General features: G+C 38.9%; 1 protein-coding gene across 1 annotated transcript in view; it reads right to left on the bottom strand.

Moving 5' to 3' along the window:
* The window catches only part of LOC131614147 (uncharacterized), a 78,260-nt gene that overhangs the window by 8,419 nt on the left and 42,333 nt on the right, over window positions 1-27,508 (bottom strand). The gene's annotated exons all lie outside the window — the stretch shown is intronic.

The raw sequence follows: 27,508 nt of genomic DNA, 5'->3' as shown, positions 1-27,508 counted from the left end.
AAAGGGAAGAGAGAAAGTGAAGAAGAGAGTTTTGTAGAAGATGAAGAATCAAACCAAGGTAAGGGGGTGAATCTAATTTATCTTGAATGTATGATTCTTATAGTCTTGTTCTTGTTCTTGTTCATTTTCTAAGCTTGACCAACAATGGTGGATTGTGAGGTTTTCATGATATAACAAGATTCAAATATGTTTTGGTTGATATTTTGTATAGAATCATATCCTTGTTGTGTCATAGTGATTGATCATGCTTTCTTTTCCATTTCCATGGCTTGATTGAGTTTGAAGAAAATATTAGGTTTTGAGAAAGATTGATGAATCAATCATGAAAAGTTTGATGTTAGGTTATTTCTATGGTATGTATGTGTTGTATTGATGTTATAATGATGTATAGGTGTTAGAGAAATGTTTATAGGAGTTTGGTTGGTGGAAATGGTGATTTTAGGGTTTCTACGAAGCTTAGGTCGACCTACACAGAGGTTTGCGTCGACCTGTGCAGCCTAAAAGGCAAAAATCTGCGTTTTCTGCAGAATGCGTCGACCTGTGAAATCCTTGCTACGACCTATTGGGTCAGCATGCGCATACCCGAGGGTGACAGGAGTTCAATGCGTCGACCTATGTTTTCCATGCGTCGACCTACAGCTTTTCCAATTTTTGACAGATTTTGTAACGATCATAACTTTTGATCTGTAACTCCGTTTTATACGCTGTTCGAAGCGTTAGGAAGCTAATTGGATGTTCTATATGATGGTATAGGTTTGGTTAGCTTGTGATTAATTTGTTATGAGGTGTTGTTGATAAAGACACAAAATTGTTTATATGCGCGATATGATTGGTAGATAATCATAGTGCTTAGTTGCAATTGTTGTTGATGTGTGGATTAACATGAAATCATGTTCGTATGTGTTATGTATTAATGAATGTTCATTCTTGATATGTGACGATGTTTGGTTATTAACATGATGTGTAGCCTTATGGCAAGTAATTGTTGTTATGAGAATGATGTATTATCATTGTTGAATTGTTGTTATTACAACTTGTTGTTGATGTTTTGATGAAGTTGTGGGCCGATGGCCAATATTAATTTGATGTGATGCAATTATGCGATCATTTATGCCGATGTGGTCAGTATGTTTTGACGGTGAATGTGTGTTGTGTGCTTATTAATGCCTGTGTGGTAATTATGGTGTGATGTAATTGATAACGATGTTATCAATTGGTGATGTATCCTTTTGGATAGAATATAAACGGTGTAACGTGAGTATGCAATCGTGTTATATTGTTGATGATGTTGTTGTCATGTAATAGAGTCATATATTTGCGCATCATTACATTTCAATACGTTAATGGCGGAATGCTATTAACAGGTGGCCTGCGGGCATTGGTTACCAGTAGGAGCTTAATGCTCGGTAATGGTACATTAGCCTGAGTGGCAAGAGGTCATCAATGGGATCTACATGCTCGATGACAATAGCATGCGGGCTTCCTGAGTGGAATAAAGTCCCAGCATAATGCTCGACAAGGTGTATTTGTCATAATGACAAGGAGGAGTTTACTCCGGATTTGGTACCACATGCATATGCATAGTGGAGTCTTATTCATCATTGTCTGTCTTTATAATTCATGTTATCATTCATGTGTCGCATTACTTATATATTGATTGTGGTTGACTTAGTGGATCACTTTGTTGTATGATTCTTGATGATACTTTTTGGCATTACTATATTTATCATGCTTCTTCATTATAAATTAAATTCTCACCCTTCTGCTGATTTGATGCTTGAGTGTCATCCTGCATATTAGCCGCTTTGGGAGTCCTTTGGAAGAGGTAGTTCTCCAGTTGGTCTTGTCGGTTGCTCTGATACGTAACACCGGGTAGGCGGGAGTCTGTTGTTATTTATTTGTATATGACTCTTTTGAACATGTATGTGTGATGACGTGCTGGTGTGTATTGTAAACACTTTATTTTGGAAAACTCCTCTTTGAGAGTGAGAGCTATATGTATATATATATATATATATATATATATATATGTTCACATCTTCCGTGTGTTATGTATCGTTTTATAGACAGGTGTTGTATGCTTTTGGCATCGCTGATGGCCGTTTGTTTTCTAGGTGTTTGTTTGGTTACTTAGTGTAACATCCTAATTGTGTTGCATGAAATTTAAATACTTTGATATTTTCTTGTCTAAATGCTTTGGGTAGAATTGGGGTGATACATTGCTACCCTATCTTTTAAGCGGTTACAATAGAACTTTTCATTTATCCTAAGCAGAACGTAGGAAAGGAAAAAAAAACTAAAATAAACCTTGGAGGTGATGTTGATTAGGTGTGGGGATATCACCTAATATAGAGATCTAGGGTCCGGGAGGTTGGTTATACATAGAGAAGGTATTATCACCCTAAATATTTGTAGCACTCTACGGGAGCCCTTTACTATTTGCGTTTGAATTTTGGGTTATTTTCTATTTGTTTACTGAGAAAGTTTCTCCTTTGTGATAGGAGAAAGAATGATTTGAAGAAAGACAGATACACTGACTGTTTTTTGGTGTTTGTTTGCTCGCAAAGATTCCTTGTGAAAACTCATGCCTACATATCCCTAATAGAAGTCAGGGCTTTTGTAATTCGGGGAACTAATAGGGAAATAGATTGAATTTTGTGTGCCTTGTTCAAAGCTCAAGGTTGAAGCTGAAAATGATCTCTGTTTACAAAAAAGAGATAAGTCGTCATCTGAACGGAGAGATATCTCTACTATTCCACCACAGACATTTTTGGAAAGTGACAGAAAAGGGTTCTTTTCATAAGAGAGGGGCCTTACTTGGACGAAGCAAGTATGCCATTCAAAATCTCTTGAATGGAAGAACAATTATTTCCAACCATTAGGGAAGGACATCAAGTCTAGATTTTAGAATCAACAAAACATGCTAGTTACATCACCTAAATGGGAAAATGATTTGATAATGATTGATAATGTTTGTTTATTTGAATGTGGTGTAATAGAAGAAATGTCTCTTCTATAGAGATGAATCATGTCTCCCTTCTGTATAGAAGATCTGAAATTTTGATTGTCTTGTACAAGGCCCAAGATTGAGGCTTAAAAGGCAGTTTGAGACTGACTCTGTTGGAGATGTTTCGGCTGAGGATTGTTTTCACTGAAGGGTTTTGTATATTTTGTACTACGCCCGTAATTGAGGCTGACTCAAAGAGGATACTCTATTAAGTGGAAACTGGTGAATTTTGTCTGCTCTGTACTAAGCCCGGAATTGAAGCTGACTCACTAAGGAATTTGTTTCTTTCTTGCATGAAGTCCATGATTGAAGTTAACCTCGAGGGGAGTGAGATACTCCTTGCTTAAATCCCAAGATTAAAGTTGACTCAACTTGGGAGTACACTTGGAATACTGCATGGTAGTTTGTGTTTTGTACAAACCCCAAGATTGAGGCTGACTCTGTGAGGAATGAGTTTTGAAAGACTATATTTTTTGAAAAGCTGCAGGACAGTTTGTTTTGGTGTCTTGTACAAAGCCCAAGATTGAGGTTAACTCTACTGGGAAAAAATCCACAGGTTTGAATCCTTTGACTATTGGAACATAATGTTTTTCTATCTTGTACAAAGCCCAAGATTGTGGCTGACTCAGTGGGGAAACAAAGTTCTAGAGACTATGGATGACTATATTTTCTGTCTTGTACAAAGCCCAAGATTGAGGATAACTCTTCTGAGGAAGGAAATTGGGGAAACAAATTCTGGTTGTCACAGCTGGGGAAAAAGATTTGAATCCTTGTAACTGTTGAAAGAATGTTTTTTTTTGTCTTGTACAAAGCCCAAGATTGAGGCTGACTCTATTGAGGGAAGATAGGTTACTGAGATTTTGCATATCTCTTGGTTCCAAGGGTTGATATAGTGAGAGGGTTTTGAATACTTGAATGATTGTGATTGTGTATTTGAAGGATTTGGATTCTCACAGGAGTTTGGATAAAGGTGACTAAAGACCTGTCTTATGCTTTTAAGAAGCCTAGTGGGTCCTTGTATACAAGCTCTAGAGGAAATTGAAGGGATATGCTTATAAGAAGCATGTGGGTCCTTGTATTGTGAGCCCAAGATGAGGCTAATCGAGGGTCATCAAGGGCCCTTGTTGTAGCACAAGAGAAAGCTATGTTGGCTTACCTAATTTGGCTTTAAGCAAAAGGGGTAAGAGGTTTCAAAGGGAATTAATCCTCTTCAGGTGGATGTGCCCTATTGGTTGATCAAAGGGTTTCAAGATGTTTCATCGGGAATAATTCATCTTGTGGCTGGAATCTATGTTGTCTAATTAGGAGAGTCTTCACCGGGAAGTAATCCTCAATCCTGGTCATAGTCCTATAATATATATATATATATATATATATATATATATATATATATATATATATATAGTTTGTCTATCTTAGGTTTCTCTTTGACGGAGATCTAAGCAGTATATATATAAATATATATATATATATATATATATATATATATATATATATATATATATATATATACAGTTTATATTTGAAAAAGTATTTAAAGAAGTAAATGAAAGCTATAAAATTTCACAATATGAAGAGGTGGCCCAAAACTGATATGTGCATAGTGCCTTATTAAACAGTTGAATGTTTTGGATGGAAACAGTGAAGTGTTTTATTGAAAAGAAAAGGTGTTGGGTCTTATAACTCAAGAGAAGCCCAAAAGATTTATTTACAGTATGAACAAAAGGTGTTGGGTCTAACTCATGGAGAAGCCCAAAAGATTTATTTACTGTATGAACAAAAGGTGTTGGGCCTTATACTGTAATAGAGGCCCATGAATCTGAGATGAGAAAGAAGGGATGAGACTTATACTCAGGGAGAAGCCCAATGAAATATTTACAGAGTATGGGGCTTATACTCAAGGAGATGCCCAAAATATTTGAATTGAAAATAGATGAGAAGTTTATTCAAAAACAGTTGAAGGTTGATAACAATTGAAGTTTTGATTGAAAATAGTTTGATGTTTGAAAAAGAAGAATTAAAGTTTGGGGCTTATAACTTGGAAGAGAGGCCGAAAGGTCTAAGATTCGTTTCACCGAGAATAATGCTCCTTTTATTACCAAAGTTTTGTTTTGAAAAACAAATGAAAATCGAAGTGAAGGCTTGAGGCTTATAACTCAGAAGAGAGGCCTAAAGGTCTAAGAGCAGTTTTACCTGGAATAATGCTCGTCCTCTTTGTATCAGAGATTAAAAAAGATGAGAAGGTTTTACAGAAAATAAGGTTATTAAAACAAATAAAATATGTACAGAAGATGGGGCTTATACTCAAGGAGATGCCCAACTGGTTTTTGAAATTGAACTGTATGTACAAATTCTTTTTTAAGGTCTTACACTTTTTAATAATCAAGAAGCCCATTAATAAACTGTTTATGTAAAACAGATAAAAGAAAGAAGTAAGAAGGAAGGGATGTGACTTACACTCTATTAGAGGCCCAAAAGAAGTATTGAATGAAAATTTTGATTTTGAAGGGTTTTTGTTGACTGAAAAACCCTGAGCGTCTATTTAATCAAGAGTTTTGGTAAAAAAAGTTTTGAATGACAAAGAAAGATTAATTAAGTTAAGAAATATTATCTACACTTAATTAAGACCTATGAAAGTAGGTTTTATTCACAAGATTATTTAAAATTGATTAAGTTTTGAAAAATCAAGAAGAAAACAATTTAAAAATACTTAAAAAGTATCACTTATTTAACCTAATAAAAATATATCAAATAAAACATTTTTTTGGAATTTTTTTGTATGATGTCAAAATATGTTGGATAATTGAGAAGTGTGCAAAAATTGGAGTAAAAAAGACTATTTTTCCTATGAGATATGATTGTTTGAAGTTGTGAAAAAAAATTAAAAAAACAAGTGATAAAAAATGAGGGATGGGCCAGCTAAGGCTTGAATCCCCGCCCTTGGAGTGAACAACTGAAAACAAAGCCAACTGAGCCATGCGTATGACTTGTTTATCAAATGCATCCAATTTATAATATATTAAAATAAACACTTTTCCCATAATTTTGAAAACCTTCGCGCCACCATCTTCATCTTCAACCTCAAGCTTTTGAAATTTCAAAATCCTAACTATCTCATTTCTCAACCAAATGGGATGATCCAAACATGGTTTTCACTTGATTTTTAACAAAGAACATGATGGTGGTCGTTGATTTCATTTATTTTAAGTGTAACTCAAAATTCATACGTATGAACCCTAAGAACCATAAAACTGAAATTTAATTTGAAATCGTGTATGTGCATGATATGATGCAATTGGATGATGGTTAATGATCTACATAGGTGCAGAAACTAACTAGTATCTCAAGTTTTCATTTATGATGCATGAATTAAAGAGTTCAGAGTTTGAGGCTTACCTTCAAAGTGGAAGTCGAATTTTCAAGGGAAGAGTTATAGTTTGAAGAATTCACTTCTTTACTCTGTGGTGGTCGTTTTCTTTACCTCCCCGTTTCACTTGGGAGGACGGCACGCTAAACCCTTCACGCGAAATTTGGAAGGAGAATGCGCCCGTGGTGGGATGAATTTTATTTCAGTTCTTCCTACGATATCACACGAACTTTCTTATTTGTCCTACGAGTAGGAAAGGGGAAAAAAGATCTCAACTAAACCCTAGGAGTTTGCTAAGTGTGGGGATTTCACCTAGACTAGAAATTCTGGAGTCCGGGAGGTCGGTTATACATAGGGAAGTGTTTAAACACCCTACATATCTGTAGTACTCTACAGGAACCTTCTCTGTGTCATTGTGTTTGTGTTTGCTGCTAATGATTGGGAAAGTTTCTCCTTTGTGTTAGGAGAAGGAATTGAATTGATTAAAGAAAGACAGACAGATAGACAGACTGACTATTTTTGGTATTTTATTAGCTCGCTGAGATTCCTTGTGAACCTCATGCCTACATATCCCTAGTGGAAGTCAGAGCTTAATGTAGTTCGGGGAACTAACTAGGGAAATTAATTGTTTTTGGTGCCTTGCTTGAAGCTCAAGGTTGAAGCTTGGAATTAAATCTCTGTTTACAGTAAAGAGACATGAAATCATCTCTACAGAGAGGTATTTGTACTATTCTACCACAAACATTTAAAAGTGACAGAAAAGCTAAAAAAATGATGTTTCATTAAGAGGGGAGTCTACTTGGTTGATCAAGTATGACAGCCATCGTGCCTCTAAAATGAAAGAAAGATGCTCGTCCAAATTAGGGAAAGTGTACAAGTCTGGGGATGTGCCAGAGCATGTCTTTCAGAGTCCTAAATGGGAGACTTTGATTGAAATTGAAATGTTTGTTTGTTTGAATGTGGTAGAGTAGTAAAAATATCTCTCTATAGAGATAAGCTATGTCTATCTACTGTATAAAAGATATGAATTTAGCTGGCTTGTATGAGGCCCAAGCTTGAGGCTTTTTGATTGATTAATTAATTATTATTGACTCTGGGAGATGACTCCATTGAGGATTAATTACAGGGTATTTTAGTGTTCTATACAAAGCCCAGAATTGAGGCTGACTCTACTTAGGGAGACTCTATTTATGTGCCTTGTACAAAGCCCAAGGTTGTGGCTAACTGTTGAGGATAATTGAATTTTTAAGACTATGAATGACTCTATTTTGTGTGCCTTGTACAAAGCCCAAGGTTGTGGCTGACTGTTGCTAGGGAAAACATTATTTTCTGCCTTGTACAAAGCCCAAGGTTGTGGCGGACTCTTAAATAAACTGAGTATGGATGACTTTATAGGGAAAAGATCCTATGTGTTAGGAATCTTTGACACATGAAAGTATGGTTTATCTGCCTTGTACAAAGCCCAAGGTTGTGGCTACTGAATGATGAAGAACTCACTGGGGAGACTCTATTATCTGCCTTGTACAATGCCCAAGGTTGAGGCTGACTCTTGACAGGGGAGTTTTATTGTTTGGTGCCTTGTATGAAGCCCAAGGTTGAGGCTAACTGTTTTTGTTGGTTTTGACTCTACTGAGGAGGTTTTATTTATTAAAAGACTGTTTTTCTTTGGAAGCTAACCCTTTCCAGGGATTTTGACTCAGCTGGTGAATTTGTCTGTTAAAAGACTGACTTTTATCATATTTTTGGAGGCTGACCCTTTCCAGGGGTTTTGACTCTTTTGGGGAAATTATCTCCTAAGAGAAATGACATTATTTATTAATTGACTTTGGAGGCTAACCCTTTCCAGGGGTTTTGTTGAAATGATGGATTGATTTTAATTGACTTTGGAGGCTAACCCTTTCCAGGGATTTTGTTGAAATGATGGATTGATTTTAATTGACTTTGGAGGCTAACCCTTTCCAGGGAATTTGAATAAAATGAAAGAATGTGTGGAAGCTAACCCTTTCCAGGGATTTTGATTAAAATGAATGGCAGAAAGATTATCTAATGGAGACTTCTTGTTTAAAGCCCAAGATGAAGGCTGACACATGCTGAGGAGAAATAAACTTGGATCCTAGACTCTGCTAAGGAAGATTGATGAAGATAAGGGTGACAGAGACTGTCCATGTCTCTCATTCCAAAAATGTACTCAATGTAAAATTGAGACAAACTTAGCTTGTTTAAAGTCTGGTTTAAATTGGAAGAAACTCACCAGGGTAGGCTAAAAGGTGACTAAAGACCTGTTCCTATGTTTATAAGAAACCTGATGGGTCCTTGTATACAAGCTCAAGAGGAAGCTGGAAATGCTTTTAAGAAGCCTGTGGGTCCTTGTACAAAGCCCAAGAGGAGGCTAATCGAGGGTCCTTGTTATAGCACAAGAGAAAGCTATGTAGTTTTGAACTTATTTTGGCTCTAAGCAAATGGGTAAGAGGTTTCACCGGGAATAATTCCTCTTTGGGTGGATGTGTCCTATTTTTTTGGATTCTAAGGTTTTTGCCAAGATGTTTCACCGGGAATAATTCATCTTGGGGGTTTGAACTACAGATCTCTAATTAGGAAAGAGCCTTCACCGGGAAGACATTCTCAATCCTAGGTCATATTCCTAATATATATATATATATATATATAGTTTAACTGTCCTAAGGTTTATACTCAAACGCAGTTCTAAACTAATATATATGCACAGTTTATATTTGACAGTAATTTAAATAAAGACTGTAAATTGAAAGCTTGTAAAGCCTAACCTGGATGGAGTGGAGGCCATTGAAGAAGTATGTACAGAGCCTCAACAATAATTTTTGTTGTTTTGTTGATAACAGTTGAATATATATGATAAACAGTTAATGGTTTTTGAAAACAGAAGAAGTGAAGATGGACAAAGGTCACATAGGTATCTGAAGAGTTTCACCGGGAATAATGCCCTTCAAATACCAGAAGAATGTTTTGAAAACAGAAAGAAGATTTTGAAAATACAGTTTTGAAAACAAGCTAAGAAGAGAAGGTTTTTGGGACTTACACTCTATTAGAGGCCCAGTACTTTACAGTACTGGTGTAAAAGCAATTTGAAAAAAAAATGATTTGGAATGATGCAAGGTTTTGTTGTTTGAAAACCCTAATCATCCGTTTAATCAGAGATTGAAAACAATTTTGAATATTGACAAAAAGTCAACTTAATTAAGGCAAAGATGAAATTTATACCCAATTAAGACCTAAATAATTAGGGTTTTATCATAAAATTCTTCACAGAGTAATTAGGTTTAAACAAAATGAATATATATATTTTAAAGTATTTAAGAAAACATTTAAAACATACTATTTTAAACCTAATTAAAATACATGAAATAAATAATATTTTTTATGATTTTTTGATTATTCACAAAGTAGGTATATTAAATAGCAAGTGTGTGAAAAATGAAATGAAAATGAGTTAATTTGATAAGTTTATTAATTGTGTGAAGTTTGTATAAAAAAAGAATGAAAATGGATGTTAAAAAATTGGTTTGGCCCTAGAGAGGTTCGAACCCACGCCCTTCATGATCACATTTTAAAACTTAACCAACTGAGCTGCGCGCGCAGCTTGTTAACTATATACCCTCAATATATTATATTTTCAGATAAGCCAGGCAATTCAAATTTTACGCGCGCCATGTTCATCTTCTTCCTCGAGCTTCAGATTTTCAAATTCCTAACTCTCTGGTTTCTCAACTAAATGGCATGATGTAAACATCAATCTCACTCGTTTTTGGACAAGGAACATGATTATGGGCTCAGAATTCATTTATTCTAAGTGTAACTAACGAATTTCATTATGAACACGAAGAACACATAAACCCTAATTTTAAAATTAAATGATGCACAAGATGAATAAATGAACGATGATAGAGGGTTTTCAATCCTCTGATGATGCTGAACAAGATAGAATCGAGCTTTATCACTAAGAGTACTTAAATTAAAGAGGTGGAGTTCAGAAACTTACCTCTGAAAATGGAGGTCGTGAGGATGATGGAGAGCACCTGGGCTTGAATGAATGATCTCAATAGCTTCCCTGAGACTCAATGATGCTAACTGAATGCTTATTACAGCCTGAATCCTTCTGAATTGTTCTATGGACCTCCCTCGATTTCAGCTTCAAGTGAACATGGAGGGTGTTGATTCTTGAGTTACAGATGAGCTGCAGCCATCTGGTTAGCTTCACTATGACCTGAGGAGTGTGCCTGGATGATTGGCTTGGTTCAGAACCTCCTGAATTACTCCATGGACCTCCAACTGCAAATGCTCCAAAGTGAGAGCAACAATGGTGTTCCTCCACTTACAGAAGTGATCCAGGTGCTTGGATCACCTCAAATGACCTCCCTTGAGATGTTAGAATGTTCACTTCCCAAAGATGAGCTCTGGTTTGAAGAAATCGATTCTTCTTGCCAAAGAACTTTGAAAAACAATGAACATGAGAAGAGAAAGAGAAAGCAAGGAATATGGTTGCTTTGGTGTGTTTTTGAATGAGGAATGCATCTGTATTTATAGGCAAATGGATCAGTATAGCTGCAGAGGAGTGAGCTTCCTTAGTGAAGTTGATTTGCTTTCTTAGCCATGAAGGAAGTTTGCAAGTATCTCTTATGCAATGATGAGAATTTTGATTCCATTTGATCAATCCCCTAGCCCTCGATTTTGTTTAATCTTAGGGGACAATTCTGAGCCAGAAATGAGCTCTAATTGGTTGGTGAGAAGATTCCTTGGGTGATTCATCAATTTGCCATAAATTCACAAATGTAATCATTACATAATCACATGTTCTTGTTTTTAGAATCTTCTTCAATTCTTATGGCATGGTGAAAATGAATGCATGGCATGGTTTCAGATGTGTTATGGGTCGTGTAGCATCCATAAGAGAGGTTATTTGCACAAAATTTGCAAAGTCCAAAAGTGTCCATGACCTATAATTTTTCTTCATGAGGCCAACTTTGAACAAGCATAACTCTTAGCTCAAATTGAATTTGGAGAAGGTTGAACACAATTTGGAAAGCCCTAAACATCTACTTTAAATCATTAGTTTATGTCTTCTTCAGAATCATTTGGGAAATTTGTGAAAAATGAGCCCAAAGTTGGATGAAAACTAGGTTAAAACACTTAGAAAAATTTCTAAGTGTTTATGACCTAAACTTCAAAATTTCCAAAACTTCATAAATGGTTGATCTTTTGAAAAAAGTTCCTTTGTAAGATGTTGTTTTATTTTGCAAGATCTACAACTTTCATGTTGGAAGTTTTTTGAGTTGTGTAGGTGAAATTTTGAGTTCTCACTATGCCCTCAAAAACCCTAATTCCCGACTTTTTGCTCCTTGATGAATTTCTTTGAATTTCTTTGGTCAAATGACTTTAATATCCATATATTGATGATATTGATCTTTGAAAGTCATTTTTTGACCAAAAACCTTAAAAGTCAATGATGATCCTTCACAGTTGACTTTTCCCTAACAAAGTGAATTTTTGGGCTTTTGTGTAGAAACAAGATCTTCTCCTCAAATGAATGATGTAAATGGATTATATTGAGGTAGTAGAGATTTTTGAATCATGTCTTGAGTTTTGGATTCATGCCCTGATTAAAAGTCAACTATCTTGGTGAATTAGGTCAAAAACCCTAATTGTCGACCAGAGGACAATGATGACTGTAGACTTTGAACTGAGATGTAATGTCCAGTGGATCTTGTCATATGAGTTATTTGAAGATGATTGATGTCTTTGAATGGTTCCCTGGGGCTTTTTAGGGTTTCCCAAAAGTGATCCCTGATTTTAGTCCTTGATAGGCTCCAAACCCTAGTCTGTTGATCTGAGTAATCCTGTGCTTAGATGACTGGGTGTCTTAATCAATCATAGGTGTAATAATGAGGCTTTTGAGTCTTATGATTGTATTAGAGACTAATCCCTCTATTGATTGATCCTTTGCCTGAGTTTTCTTGTCTTTGAATACCCTCGATTGAATGTCAGGCTGCTTTGGGTACTTGCTTTGACTTGATGAAAATCCTGAAGATATGTCATCTCAGGGGGGTCAAAAATTAGGGTATGACAGATGCCCCTATTTAAGTTTCTTTTATCTGGAGGGAGAGAGATTGAGATCTCGATCTCTCCTGCGTAAAAGAGACTTAAATATCAAAGAATGCCCGAATTTTGGGCGCTCCTGAGATGATAAAATCTTTGCATGACTTGATCCCGTTGTCGCGCTTGGCGGGGGATGAGGAGACAAACTCCTACAGAAATGCTTGATGTGGATTCTGGTGAATGGATGGCAATGTAGGATGCGCAATCCATCTTCTTTAACTAAGTGTTGATACTTAGAAAAAGGTAAACAACCTCCTCTCGTTCCGGATGTCCAAATCTCGAAACTGGTCTTAGTTGCGTTTGGACAATATCTCAGATAAAGAGAAAATTTCCAAAGGTTTGTTTCCTCGTCAAACTTCTTATCAGCGCTTGGAGATAAGATGCCATTTGACGGCTGTAAAGAAACTTCAAAGGTTTGTTTCCTCGTCAAACTTCTTACCAGCGCTTGGAGGTAAGATGCCATTTGACGGCTGTAAAGAAACTTCACCATCTTCCCTTTTGACTTGACGTCTTTGAAAGAATGTCATATGGCCTCATGATCTTTTGAGGGGCTAATGACTTTGCTTGAAGGCGGACGAACTGTTTTCGGGGTGAAAACTGCCATTCGTCAACTGATGCATGGGGAATCAATGAATTGTTTTCCTAAGAGGAAAACTGCCATTCATCGACTCTGTGGGGAGTTAAACATCCCAGAAACAGACAAACTGTTTGAAGAAACTGCCATTTGTCGATCTCTTGAGTATTTAACAGACAAACTGTCTTTTCTTGGGAAAAGACTGCCATTTGCCAATTGCTTAGGGGAACAAACTGTCTTCTGCCGGGGAAGACTGCCATTTGTCGACCCTGTCATGAAAGAAAGTGAGCAAACTGTCTTCTGCTGAAAGAGACTGCCATTCGCTGACTTTGTTGTGAAAGAAAGTGAGCAAACTGTCTTCTGATGAAAGAGACTGCCATTTGCTGACTTTGTTATGATAGAAAGTGAGCAAACTGTCTTCTGCTGAAAGAGACTGCCATTTGCTGACTCTGTTATGATAGAAAGTGAGCAAACTGTCTTCTGCTGAAAGAGACTGCCATTTGCTGACTTTGTTGGGGAATCTGAACTATCTTCTGGACGAAGACTATCATTTGCTGACTCCGCCGGGGATCATGAACTATCTTCTGGATGAAGACTACCATTCACTGATTCTGTTAGGGAATCATTTGTCGATCTGCTAGGAGATTCTGAATTTTTCTTTGACAAGAAGTGGCACCTCTTGACCCTGCTGGGGAAATACCAAACCTGTAGGGAATTCCAAAGTGTGAAGCAGACTATCTTATCTGAAGAAGACTGTCGAATGTCGCTCTGCAGGAGATTATGAATTTTTCTTTGACAAGAAGTGGCACCTCTTGACCCTGCTGGGGAAATACCAAACCTGTAGGGAATTCCAAAGTGTGAAGCAGACTATCTTATCTGAAGAAGACTGTCGAATGTCGCTCTGCAGGAGATTCTCGGCTGAGGAATTCCAAAAGTGAACAAACTATCTCTTTGAGGGAGACTACCATCTGTTGACTTGCTTGGTGAGATCCTTGTGTATGAACTGTTGTTTCGAAGGAAAAAGTTTCTCCGGAACTTGCAGGGGAAACTTGAGTTCATGCCTCAATGACTTAGGCATTCACAGGACCAAAGCCTGATTCGACTATGCAGTTATGATGTAATGTATGCATGAATATTATGACAATGATAAAATGCAAAGTGAATGTGAATAGAATTGTCGCGGATGTAAAATCCTAAGATACGACTGAAATTCTTGTGGATCAGAAGATGTCCTCTTCTTGGAGTTCGAACTCTGTCGGGAATATCTGGTTATCAGTTGTCCGCTGTCCGAAGTAAGTAATATGAATTGAAGTAAAGATCCGTCATCGGGAGATGCTCGCAAAGCGACCTCATGGGGAATTATTGGTTCCCGGAGTCTCAACCGTTCTCGGAGCAACTGTTTGCATTCTTCCTATTGTTTGTAAACCTTAGAAAGAAATTTCACCTTTATTTTTGCAAGTAAATTCATTTTATTTTATAAAAACATTTGTTTCAAGAAATTGACTGTTTAAACTTAAAATGCATTCCAAGAAACTGAATAAGACTAGATTGCAAAGGAAAGCACAAGGCTCAAATTATTATATATGGAATGGTAATCAGCCAAATGCTTGATTCCATGGAGTATTTACAAAAGTTGGAAATTGGTAATTTTCGGGAAAAGGGCTACGATGAAACGTGACGACCGTTATCTTTCCCTTCCACTCCAAGTTGCGCTGCATTCGTGCTTCGTAGAAGATGACCTACTGCTGATGAATACTCCGCTATGGATTTTGAATGATCAAGTGTGTCCTGAACACAGTTACTTGCCATATATCCCTAACTTTTGCGTAAACTACCCCTTTCGGGTTTTAAGTCTACCGGGATTGATATATTATATTTTTTTTTATGTCTCTAATTTTTGCCTGAATCACCCTTTCGGGTTTTCGATTCACCGAGACGCTCTTTTTTGCCTAAGTCGCTCTTTGCGAGTTTTCAACTTAGCGAGCTGTTCTTTTGTTTATTTAGGCGAAGTATTTCTTGACTGCGTCGACGTTCACAGGACGGGTGAATTCTTCTCCATCCATAGTCGTGAGTATTAAGGCTCCTCCTGAGAAAGCTCTCTTGACCACGTAGGGGCCGTCATAATTGGGAGTCCATTTCCCTCTCGAATCTGTGAGAAAAGATTGAATCTTTTTGAGTACAAGGTCGCCTTCTTTGATTATGCGAGGCCGAACCTTTTTGTCGAAAGCTTTCTTCATTCTTTGTTGATATAGCTGTCCGTGGCATAAAGCTGTCATGCGCTTTTCTTCGATTAAGTTCAATTCATCGAATCTGCTTTGACACCACTCGGCTTCTGTTAATTTTGCTTCCATCAAGACTCTCATTGATGGGATTTCAACCTCTATTGGTAGGACTGCCTCCATGCCATATACAAGGGAGAAAGGAGTTGCTCCAGTCGAAGTACGTACTGATGTACGGTAACCATGAAGAGCATACGGGAGCATTTCATGCCAATCCTTGTAAGTGATGACCATCTTCTGAATGATTTTCTTGATGTTTTTGTTAGCTACTTCTACAGCTCCATTCATCTTTGGTCTGTAAGGAGATGAGTTGTGATGCTCAATCTTGAATTCTTCACAAAGCTCCTTCATCATTTTGTTATTCAAATTTGACCCATTGTCAGTGATTATCTTGCTAGGAATGCCATAGCGACAGATGATGTGATTCTTGATAAATCTGACGACAACTTGTCTTGTAACGTTGGCATATGAAGCTGCTTCAACCCATTTGGTGAAATAGTCTATGGCTACCAAGATGAAGCGATGTCCGTTGGACGCTTTTGGTTCGATCATTCCAATCATGTCGATTCCCCACATGGAGAAAGGCCAAGGGGAAGAGAGTATGTTGAGAAGAGATGGTGGCACATGAATTCCATCGGCGTAGATCTGGCATTTGTGACACCTCTTTGCGTACTGGTAGTAATCTGACTCCATTGTCAGCCAATAATATCCTGCTCTCAGTATTTTCCTTGTCATGGTATGTCCATTGGTGTGAGTACCAAAGGAACCTTCATGTATTTCTCTCATGAGTATTTCTGCTTCTCTTCTGTCAACGCATCTGAGCAGAACCATGTCGAAGTTTCTCTTGTACAGAACATCTTCATTCAAGAAGAATCTACAAGCTAACTTTCTCAAAGTCTTTCTATCTTTCTTTGATGCCCCAAGAGGGTACTCTTGCTTTTGAAGATAGTTCTTGATGTCGTGATACCACGGTTTGTCGTCGATGATTGCTTCTACTGTGAACACATGAGCGGGCCTATCCAGGCGCATAACATCAATCCGAGGAATGTCATTCCAATGATTTATCCTAATCATGGAAGAGAGTGTGGCTAATGCATCAGCCAAATTGTTTTCTTCACGAGGAATGTGATGAAAATCTACCCTGTCGAAGAATGGTAATAATCTTCTCGCGTAGTCTTTGTAAGGAATTAGCCCTGGTTGGCGTGTTTCCCATTCTCCTTTGATTTGATTGATGACCAAAGCAGAATCTCCATATACATCCAAGTGTTTGATTCTTAGATCCATGGCTTCTTCGAGACCCATGATGCAAGCTTCATATTCGGCCTCATTGTTTGTGCATTTGAAAGTTAATCTGGCAGTAAATGGAATATGGGTACCCTGAGGTGTAACAATGATTGCCCCAATTCCTCGTCCATAAGCATTGACAGCTCCGTCAAAGATTAAGCCCCACTGGGATCCTATCTCAGGTCCTTCGTCTGGTAGTGGCTCGTCGTAATCTTTCATCTTGAGGTACATGACGTCCTCGTCCGGAAAGTCGAAACTGGTTGATTCATGACCATTGAGTGGATGGTGAGCCAGGTGCTCAGCTAGAATGCTTCCTTTCACGGCTTTCTGTGCGTGATACTCAATGTCATATTCTGATAACAACATCTGCCAACGGGCGATTCTCCCGGTTAAGGCAGGCTTCTCAAAGATGTACTTGATTGGATCCATATGAGAGATCAAACAAGTAGTATGTCGAATCATGTACTGGCGGAGACGCTTGGCAGCCCAGGCCAAAGCACAACACGTCTTCTCGAGCATGGAGTAGCGGGATTCACAATCAGTGAATTTCTTGCTCAGGTAGTAGATAGCATGCTCTTTTCTTCTCGTCTCGTCTTGTTGTCCAAGGACACAACCCATGGAGTCTTCTAAGACGGTTAAGTACATTATCAAAGGTCTTCCTTCCACTGGAGGAGATAAGATGGGTGGTTCGAGCAGATATTCCTTAATGCTGTCGAACGCTTTCTGACAATCGTCTCTCCAGACGCAACTTTGATTTTTCCGTAGAAGTTTGAAAATAGGAGCGCAAGTTGCAGTCATGAGATATATGAATCTCGAGATATAATTCAGACGTCCAAGAAATCCTCTAACTTGTTTCTCGGTTCTGGGTGAAGGCATTTCTTGAATTGCCTTGACTTTGTCTGGATCTACTTCAATTCCTCGTTTGCTGACGATGAAACCAAGGAGTTTTCCTGAGTAGACACCAAAGGTACACTTGTTGGGGTTCAGGCGAAGCTGAAACTTCCGTAAGCGTTGAAATAACTTTGTCAGATTCTGTATGTGATCTTCTTCATTTTCTGATTTGGCAATCATGTCGTCCACATAGACTTCCACTTCTTTATGCATCATGTCTTGGAAAAGCGTAGTCATGGCTCTTTGATAAGTTGCCCCTGCGTTCTTCAGTCCAAAAGGCATAACACGGTAGCAGAACGTGCCCCAGGGGGTGATGAAAGCTGTTTTTTCCATGTCTTCAGGTGCCATTTTGATTTGGTTGTATCCTGAAAATCCGTCCATGAACGAGAAAACTTTGGATTTTGCTGTACTTTCTACCAACATATCAATATGTGGTAAAGGAAAATCATCCTTAGGGCTAGCTTTGTTCAAATCTCTGTAGTCGACGCACATGTGGACTTTTTTGTCTTTCTTAGGAACGGGAACAATGTTAGCTAACCACTGAGGGTATTCTGAAGTGACGAGGAAACCTGCGTTGATCTGCTTTTGAACTTCCTCTTTGATTTTCATGGCCATCTCCGGATGAGTTCTTCTTAATTTTTGCTTGACCGGAGGGCATTCTGCTTTTAATGGCAAGTTATGCTCCACTATACTGGTATCCAACCCTGGCATATCTTGATAAGACCAAGCGAAGACATCTGAGAATTCTTTGAGGAGCTGTATCAAACTCTCTCTGATCTCTGAACTGAGCGAAGCTCCAATCTTAACTTCTTTCTGTTTCCATCGGAACCAAGGTTAATGATCTCTAGAGGCTCATTGTATGGCTGAATGGCCTCTTCCTTTTGTTGAAGTAACCGTGAAATTTCCTTTGATATTTCTTCGTCTTCTTCTTCCTCTGCCTCGAATACAGGAAACTCAAAGCTTGGAGAAGTCATACGGTCGCACGTTTCAACGGGGTATTTTATGATTAATCTGCATATGTGTGATAAGTTTTATTTAGACAACGAGGGAAGACTCGGTGTATGCAGTTAATGGAATATTTGATGTTTTTTAAGGGTGTTTTTTAGGATTACCAATTTCCGAAAAAAGAAAAGGGAGAACTAAACGAAGGAACAGAATGACATTTTTATTTATGGACAGTCATTTCTTGAAACAAAGACCCTATAAAACAAAACTCTATTGCTTTGGGCGAAGCAAAGAGGGACATTTTCCTAAGAAATAGTAAAATGCAAAGCCCTATGAAACATCTCTTCACCCTGGGCTATGGTGAGAGGACAAAATAACAGTGAAAGTTCCTACTTAGGAGTGCGAACAACAGTTGAAACTTCAACAGCTGTCCAGTAGTGGCGAACCCCATTGTGCACTAAGTAATCTGGAACCTTAGGCTTAAGCTGGCCTGTGGTAGGTCTTGATTTACCAACCACTGTCTTTGCAATACTCAGACGATCTTCTTCTACTTCAGCAGACTGAGCGGTGTGAGCATACCCATTTCCAAGTGGAGTATGTCGGTTTTTCTTTTGAGGAAACTTCCAATCTTCTGAATGGAGAGACTCGTTGTCGGAGACACTTTCGAGATCATCCTCTTCTGTATTTTGGTCTTGCTCTTCTCCCAAGATGGCATTGACTAGATATGTGAACTCTAAATCCGTAGCCTCGGAAGGTGACTTGGGGATATAATCCTCAATGATGATTTTACCAGTAGATGATGAATAGCAAGGGTTATACATCTCTTTTGGCTGAGAGAGATACTCAAAATCACTATTCCATCCAGTTGGAACAATGTCTTCAAGAGAGATTCTTGAACTTTCAGGAGCGGAGTATTTCACCATGTAGTCGAATTTTCCGCTTGGTTCTCCTAAGGTATCCCAAGTCTCTTCGGGGATAGGAGGAACTTCTTCTGATGAACCATGACTTCTGGTGGTGAAGCTGTCAGTAATTTCATCACTGCTTGGTTGAGTCTTACTTTCAGATCCTTTAGTCGGATAACAGCAAGGTGGATCAGACTCTGGTAGGGAGATATATCCTGCTCTGTTAAGATAGGATAACCACTCCTCTTCATCGGTGTTTTCCGTACCGATGGTATTGACTGTTTGTTGAACGGGTTGAAGAAAACCTCCACTGCAGAAAGTTTCTTGAATAGGGAGAACTACCTCAATCCCTGGGATAGCTTTTGATGATGTTGGAAAGAATCCAATTCCTGTTCTGTTCTTGTTGTTGGTAGGAATATTAATGTGCCCCCAACCACTGGTAGTACCATCCTTTACAACTTGGATTGCATCTTTGTATGAAGAGATAGACGCTGCTTTCTCCTTTCCTTTGTCCAAGGAAAGTGCTTGGAATTTTGTTCCAACAACTTCTTTTGGTTCTATGTCGGAGAATGATGACAGGTTGCTGACGATCAGAGCTCGTTCTCCACATACGGTTACCAATTTGTCATTTCTTATGAACTTCAGTTTCTGATGAAGTGTTGAAGTAATTGCCCCAGCCTCATGAATCCATGGGCGACCTAGCAAACAACTGTATTGTGCTGGAATGTCCATAACCTGGAAAGTGATTTTGAACGTCTGAGGTCCAATAGTTATGGGAAGATCCACTTCTCCGAAAACTGACTTTCTTGATCCATCAAATGCTTTGACGATGACATGACTTTTTCTTAGAGGGTAATCTTCGAAAGATAATCTTGACAATGTTGATTTAGGCATGACGTTGAGAGAGGATCCATTGTCTATTAGGACTCCTGTGAGTGTATCACCCATGCAGCCAACTGAGATGTGAAGTGGAAGATTGTGGTCCACTCCTTCTTCAGGAAGATCTTCGTCACAGAAACTTAGGTTAGTTCCGGCGGAGATGTTGGCAACGATGTTGTTGAATTGGCTTATAGTAACACTTGGTTCTACGAAAGCTTGTTCCAAAACTTTCTGTAGAGCTTCCCTATGAGCTTCAGAACTCAATAGCAGGGAAAGAACAGATATCCTAGACGGAGTATGTAGTAATTGGTCTACAATGTTGTATTCACTCCTCTGGATTAACTTTAAGATCTCATCATTTTCATTCGCTTGAACAGCATTGGTCGGATGATTGTCTTGCTTATGTGGTACTTCCTCCGAAGGTTTCTCCACATTTTCTGTCGTTCTGTTGAAGACTCGTCCACTTCTGGTGACTCGACTAACATCAGCAATGTTGACAACAGACGGTAATGGTATTTCCTTGCCATTTTCAATGAATGTAGCGTTGTACTTGTATGGTATAGCCTTGCTGGACTCATACGGTACAGGACCTGGTAAGTAGATGACTAACGGAGCAATTGCTGTCTTCCTGCTATCATACTTAACTTGCATAGGTTCATCTTGATTAATTTGAGGAGATACGGTAAAGACTTCGTCATCTTCTCTGTTGGCAAGAACAGTAATGGTATTGTCATCCATCAATTTTTGAATGTCGTTGCGAACACGCAAACATCCTCGTGAATTTCTTCGACAGATTCTGCATCTACTGTAAGCGTGGAAATCTGTTCCAAAGTAGGCAAGTCCATTTAAAGTTTTGTGGAACCTGACTACCGATCCTTCAAGGTCTTCAACTTTGTAGATTTTGTATTCTCCTGGACATCCTTGAACCATGTTGATGTCATGCTCAGTTCTGACTCGGATATGTTGAATCCATCCTAAGTCCATTTGTTCTTGTAATGCAGCTTGAACTACGGCACATCCTTGATTATTCTTTGGACAAATTTCACATGTGAAGTAGTTGTGAGGTGGTACATGACCGTATCCAGCTTGTTTAGCGTGCATCCTGACAAGATTTTCCCCTATCTGACGAATGTCGTAGATTTGAATAACGTTGGGGTGCTGGTCTATCAGATTTACTGAAGCTTCTTTGTGCTGCGGCAAAGGATTTGCTGGGACGTTTGGATTAGTATCTTTGAAGGATAGCATTCCGCTTTTCACTAATCGTTGGACGTCAATCTTGAAAGGGAAACAATTCTCAATATTGTGACCTGGTGCCCCCTGATGTTAGGGACAAGATTGGTCAGCCTTATACCATGGTGAGGAACTGTTTGTAGGATTTGGAGGACTCCTTGTCTGAATGAGTCCTTTTTCCAGTAATGTTGGAAACAATTCTGCATACGGCATTGGTACAGGGTCAAAGGCAGGATACCTTGGAGCCCGATTGTTGTAATTTGGAGGTCGAACCTGCTGCTGAGGTTGCTGCGACCTTTGTTGAATTTGTTGTTGCGAGACCTGAGGTTGATAAGCTGGCGCTAAGTTAACAACCGGAGTTATTGTTGCAACTTGAGGTTGGAATTTCTTCTTGATTTTGTGCAAGACATTGCTGACATCTTGATCCTTTTTCTTCTGGAAAGAACTTCCATACTTCCTTGGACCAACAGAAGATTCTGGTTCTTTGTTCAGGCGTCCTTCTCGAACTGCTTCTTCTAAACGCACACCCATGTTTACCATCTCGGTAAAGTCACTTGGTGCACTTGCAACCATTCGTCCGTAGTAAAATGGACTCAAAGTTTTGAGATTGATTTTTGTCATTTCTTTCTCTTCAAGTGGTGGACAAATTTGAGCAGCAACTTCACGCCATCTTTGAGCGTATTCCTTGAAGCTTTCTCTATCCTTTTGAGTCATGGCCCGGAGTTGATCTCTGTCGGGAGCCATATCCAGATTGTACTTATATTGTTTGACGAAGGCCTCTCCGAGGTCTCGAAAAGTACGAATCTCTGAACTGTCCAAGTTCATGTACCATTTGAGTGCAGCACCAGTCAGGCTGTCTTGAAAATAATGAATGAGCAATTGTTGATTATCAGTCTGAGTTGACATTCTTCGAGCGTACATCACAAGATGACTTTGTGGGCATGAATTCCCTTTATACTTCTCGAATTCTGGTACTTTGATTTTGTGAGGAATCTTAACATTTGGAACCAGACAGAGGTCTGCAGCATTCTTTCCAAATAAATCTTGTCCTCGGAGAGTCTTGAGTTCCTTCTGCATTTGCAGAAACTGTTCTTGGAACTCGTCTAATCTTTCATACACGCCAGCATCCTCACTTGGAGCGTGATGATATACTTGTCCGCCTTGCGGGGGAAAAGTATGCATAATGGGCTGTGGAGAAGCCATGACAGCAGATCTTGGTATCTCAGCATTCTGTTGTGCGAAACCCATTGCCGTTGCTCTTGGAACTTCAATTTCCAGAGGTTTGTAACCCTCCGGTGGACGCATATCCATGGTGACTTTTGGAGCTTCAGAAGCTGGAGGTATGTACCCTTCTGGAGTAAAGTTATACGGCATGCCCCAAGGTCGATCGGGCGGCATGGTATACTGAGGAATAGGAGTAGAAACAATCTCAGAAACCACAGTCCTTTGTGGTTCTTCTGGCGTTGGTCGATTCTGCGCAACTACCAGGGCTTCTACCATACTATTGAGCCTTTCAACAGTACCTTTGAGAGTATTAATCTCTTCTCTGAGTTCTTCATTCTCTTGCTCAAAGTCTTCCATTCTTTTCTTGCGACTTGAACGAGTGTTGTATGGATGAGACAGCTTGAAAGTCTTGGTTCACCTCCTTCTCCTCCTCTCTTTCTGGAGAAAGGAAAGTGACTATTAGATCCGCGACAATTCTCGTGTCAGTGCGTACAACTAAAGCGATGTATGATATGCAATTAAGTTATTATTTTTCAAGGAAACATCATAATTACGTTATGAAACATCAAACTTTTATTAATTAAGCGAAAACGCCGTTTTTTACACACTTTGAAAATGGAAATACAGAGAAACTGAGAGAAAGGACTCTAAAACTTTGACGAAGAGCCGACTTCACGTTCTAACATCTTCTTTTGTTTCTTGAGCTGATCGATGATCCAGGAAGCAGGAGGGATATGATGAGAAAGTGATGTTTGTGTCACTTGTCGATCGAGTACTTCAAGTAACTCATCCTTCCTTCTTAGGATGTTTTGAATTTCAACATTTTCCGTGTTGACAATTCGATACTTGTTCCTCCAAGCATTCCTTTCTTGGCATACCTTGTTTAATGCCGCTTGCAGTTTTTCAACATCGGTGGAGAAAAGGTAAATTGGTTCCCTTAGGGGAATAGGTTCTTGATGTTGATATGGCATCCTGAGCTTGAATGCTCTGACGCGTACCCATTGAAGGTAAGGATCCAGGGAGATGCAAAGATGTTTTCCTAACAATCTTCTCCCTTTGCTGTGAACAAGACGCCAGGCTTGGGCAATTTCCTTCTTCAGCATGTTGCCATGATCGTCGATGTTCTTGAAGAACAGACCCTCCAATTGGATGTTACTTGGAATGTTTTTCATGGGATAGCCGTATTGACGACGGGCTAAAGCTGGATTGTAACTGATTCCTCCCTTAGTTCCAATAAGGGGTATGTTGGGAAACTTCCGCAACTGAAGATGATCTTGGTTTCGTCGTTGTCAGGACTACACCAATCAATGTCTGTATGAGTGAGAGACATGATTTTCTGTGACCAGTAAAGGCCATCCCTCATATTCCAGAAAGTGCTAGACTTTGGCAGGTGTGAAACGAACCATTCGTATAACAACGGTACGCAGCATGTGATTAATCCTCCTCGCTGCAGGTTTCTTGAATGCACAGAGTGATAAGCATCCGCAAGCAAGGTTGGAACTGGATTTCCAATTAAGAAGATCTTAATTGCGTTGATGTCGACGAAATCGTTAATGTTAGGGAACAAAAACAATCCGTAGATAAGCAAAGCCAAGATTTCCTCAAATGCGCTCATATCTTGGATGCTGACGAAGTACCGAGCTTGATCAAACAGGAATTTGGAAGGCAATCCTTGAATTCCTCCTCTACTCACCATATGAGTTCTGATGTCGACTACGTTCAAAGGAGTAGTTGCAGCAATGATAATGTCGTCAGGATTCTTTTCCAAACCGGAGTACGGATCTTGCGCGTACACGGGTATTCCAATCAGACGAGAGTACTCCTCTAACGTAGGCATGAGCTGATAATCTGGAAAAGTGAAGTAGTGATACGTTGGATCGTAAAACTGTACCAAGGTGGGAAGGATCCCATCCACCATGTTGGTATTGAGCAAAGGCAGAAGTTTTCCATACTTCTCCTTGAAAGCCTGGGGTTGACCACCAGTTTTCCGAGCTTTCCCAGTTCCTCGACCTGGGGAATCTTGAGGCGTATTTCCTAGCTCTCTTTCTTCCATAGTCCATGGTATAGATCCTTAAGTCCTTTCTCCGTTTCTCTCTTTCTATGAAGTTCAAAACGTTCGTTATTTAGTTTCCTTGAAAACGACTCGAAAAAGACTTTTTTTTTAGTTGTTTATTAATGAATGATGCATGAATGCATGAATGCGCACACAAGAGTTTTAAACAAACATGGCGTTGAAGGGTATAGTGGTCATGAAGTCAAAACGCAATCCCCGCCCCAATGGTAAACTAAGGTTAAGGATTTTTGTACCTGTAGAACGGGTTCTAGGGGTCTCAGAGTTTTTGCTCAACCTTAAAGATACGTTGATTGGTATCTATAAGAGAGTTTTCTATGAGTGTAGTATCTGCGTGACAATTACTTCCGTAATCACCGCTCTACGTCCTAAAAAAAAGGCTTTAAGTGGGGTTAATGTGTTTCTAGGTCCTCTTGGTACAAATCAGTCTCGGAATGCAGTGGCGCAGTTAATCACAACCAGCCAGGCAAATCCCAAGAGTAGATATGGAAACCAAGATTAGAGGGCCTTCACCGGGAAGACATCCTCCATCCTATCTTATGTTGCACTCAAATCCGGGTATAGGATTTCTCACCACAAGGGGGCATCAAGCCCTTTCCCGATACAGAATAAACAAAATAAACAAGTATAAATGCAGCAAACACATGATATGACACAGAGGTTAGGCAGGACCTCTCTTGTTTGAGGGGGAATTTGGCATCCCTAATTCCTCATTGGGGCTGGACCAGCAACAGGTCAACCATTGGTTTGGATGAAAAACCAAGGTTTTGAACACTTATATCCCCAGCAGAGTCGCCATTTTTCTGTGGTGGTCGTTTTCTTTACCTCCCCGTTTCACTTGGGAGGACGGCACGCTAAACCCTTCAACGCGAAATTTGGAAGGAGAATGCGCCCGTGGTGGGATGAATTTTATTTCAGTTCTTCCTACGATATCACACGAACTTTCTTATTTGTCCTACGAGTAGGAAAGGGGAAAAAAGATCTCAACTAAACCCTAGGAGTTTGCTAAGTGTGGGGATTTCACCTAGACTAGAAATTCTGGAGTCCGGGAGGTCGGTTATACATAGGGAAGTGTTTAAACACCCTACATATCTGTAGTACTCTACAGGAACCTTCTATGTGTCATTGTGTTTGTGTTTGCTGCTAATGATTGGGAAAGTTTCTCCTTTGTGTTAGGAGAAGGAATTGAATTGATTAAAGAAAGACAGACAGATAGACAGACTGACTATTTTTGGTATTTTATTAGCTCGCTGAGATTCCTTGTGAACCTCATGCCTACATATTGTTAGAATCCAAAATGTGAATATTTGTTGATAACTTTTGTGGTATTTTGATAACTTTTCTCATACTCTTTCCATTTAATTTTGGTATGATATAGTGTAAATAAATAACATTTAGTTTGGTAGTAAATCTCTTAATTATAAGCTTTTCTTTTGCTTTCTGTAGGTTTTTTGCACTTTGGGAAGTATATGGAGGTATTGAGACATGTTGGAGCAAGTTTGGAGACCAAAGGAAGAATTTTGGTTCAGCAAGGGCCGCTTAGCGCCACTAAGCGCGCTTTCCAGTGGCGAGGGAAGATTTTGTGCTCAGCAAGTTCCGCTAAGCGGCCTAATCCCGCTTAGCGGCCTCCAGCGTGGAACCAGATATTTTTTGAGGACCGCTTAGCGGCCGTCATGGCGCTAAGCGGCGGTACTTTTTCAAGTGGCTACTTTTAGGCACTTGGAGATATTTTTGTGATCTTATCTTGTCACTTTTTCATTCCAACAACAACAACATACTCTAGGGCAAGAGAAGAAAGAAGAAAAACTCATCCATATTCAAGATTTCTCAAGCATATTTCTTCATCATCTTTGGATTTCTATGCTAGGAGATCTTGTATTGATGTTTGTTGTTGAAGCTATGGATAGCTAAACTTCTCATGTGTCAAGATTAGAGGTAGTTAGCTTGTAAAGTATGTATTTAGCTTGATCTTTTGTATATGAACCTTGTTGGTGATTAATATATGGTGAATATCTTTGTATTCATGTTTATATGTTGTTTTGATACACTATTGAGAGATATGTTTCAAATCTTGACCAAAAGGGTATTCATCTATCAACAATCAAACTCTAGAGATAGATTTGTGAGTTGATAATCACTTGTATCAAACTTTAAAGGTTATTATGTCAACTGTCGGCATGAGAGATCATCTGACGGTTAATATAATAACAATCACGACAATGCTTTAGAGATAAACAGTATCGAGAGGATACGTGATTGTATTAATCATTGATATGTTCATATACATGATCATCAGAGTATATACAAAAGCAAGCTGACGAACACTAATCTTGACACAGTTTTACCAAACCGTTTTTAAACCCGAATTTATTGTCTTTAATTTCTTTTCATGCTATTTATCTTTCATGACACTAAAAACATACCGAATCCTAACTCAAAATACACTAAGCTGTAGAACGGCGATAATATCGCATCAATCCCTGAGGAGACGATACTAAAAATACTTATCCTATACTTTCTAACAAAATGGCGCCGTTGCCGGGGATTGGCGTTAAGATATTATAAGCATAGCAATAGTTTTTGTGTGTTTTGAGTATAAATATTATTATTATTACCTAGTCTTTGCTCACTTTTTGGTTAGTGTTTCAGCTCTAGTTTATGCGTGGGAGTGTCCCAGCAGATCAACTTCTTTTTGATCCAGAAATTGAAAGAACTGCAAGGAGATT

This window comes from Vicia villosa, linkage group LG6, assembly GCF_029867415.1.
Source record: "Vicia villosa cultivar HV-30 ecotype Madison, WI linkage group LG6, Vvil1.0, whole genome shotgun sequence".
In the NCBI taxonomy this organism is placed as follows: Eukaryota; Viridiplantae; Streptophyta; class Magnoliopsida; order Fabales; family Fabaceae; genus Vicia; species Vicia villosa.
Note: the sequence above shows the minus strand (reverse complement) of the source record. Positions and strands in the feature narration are given on the sequence as shown.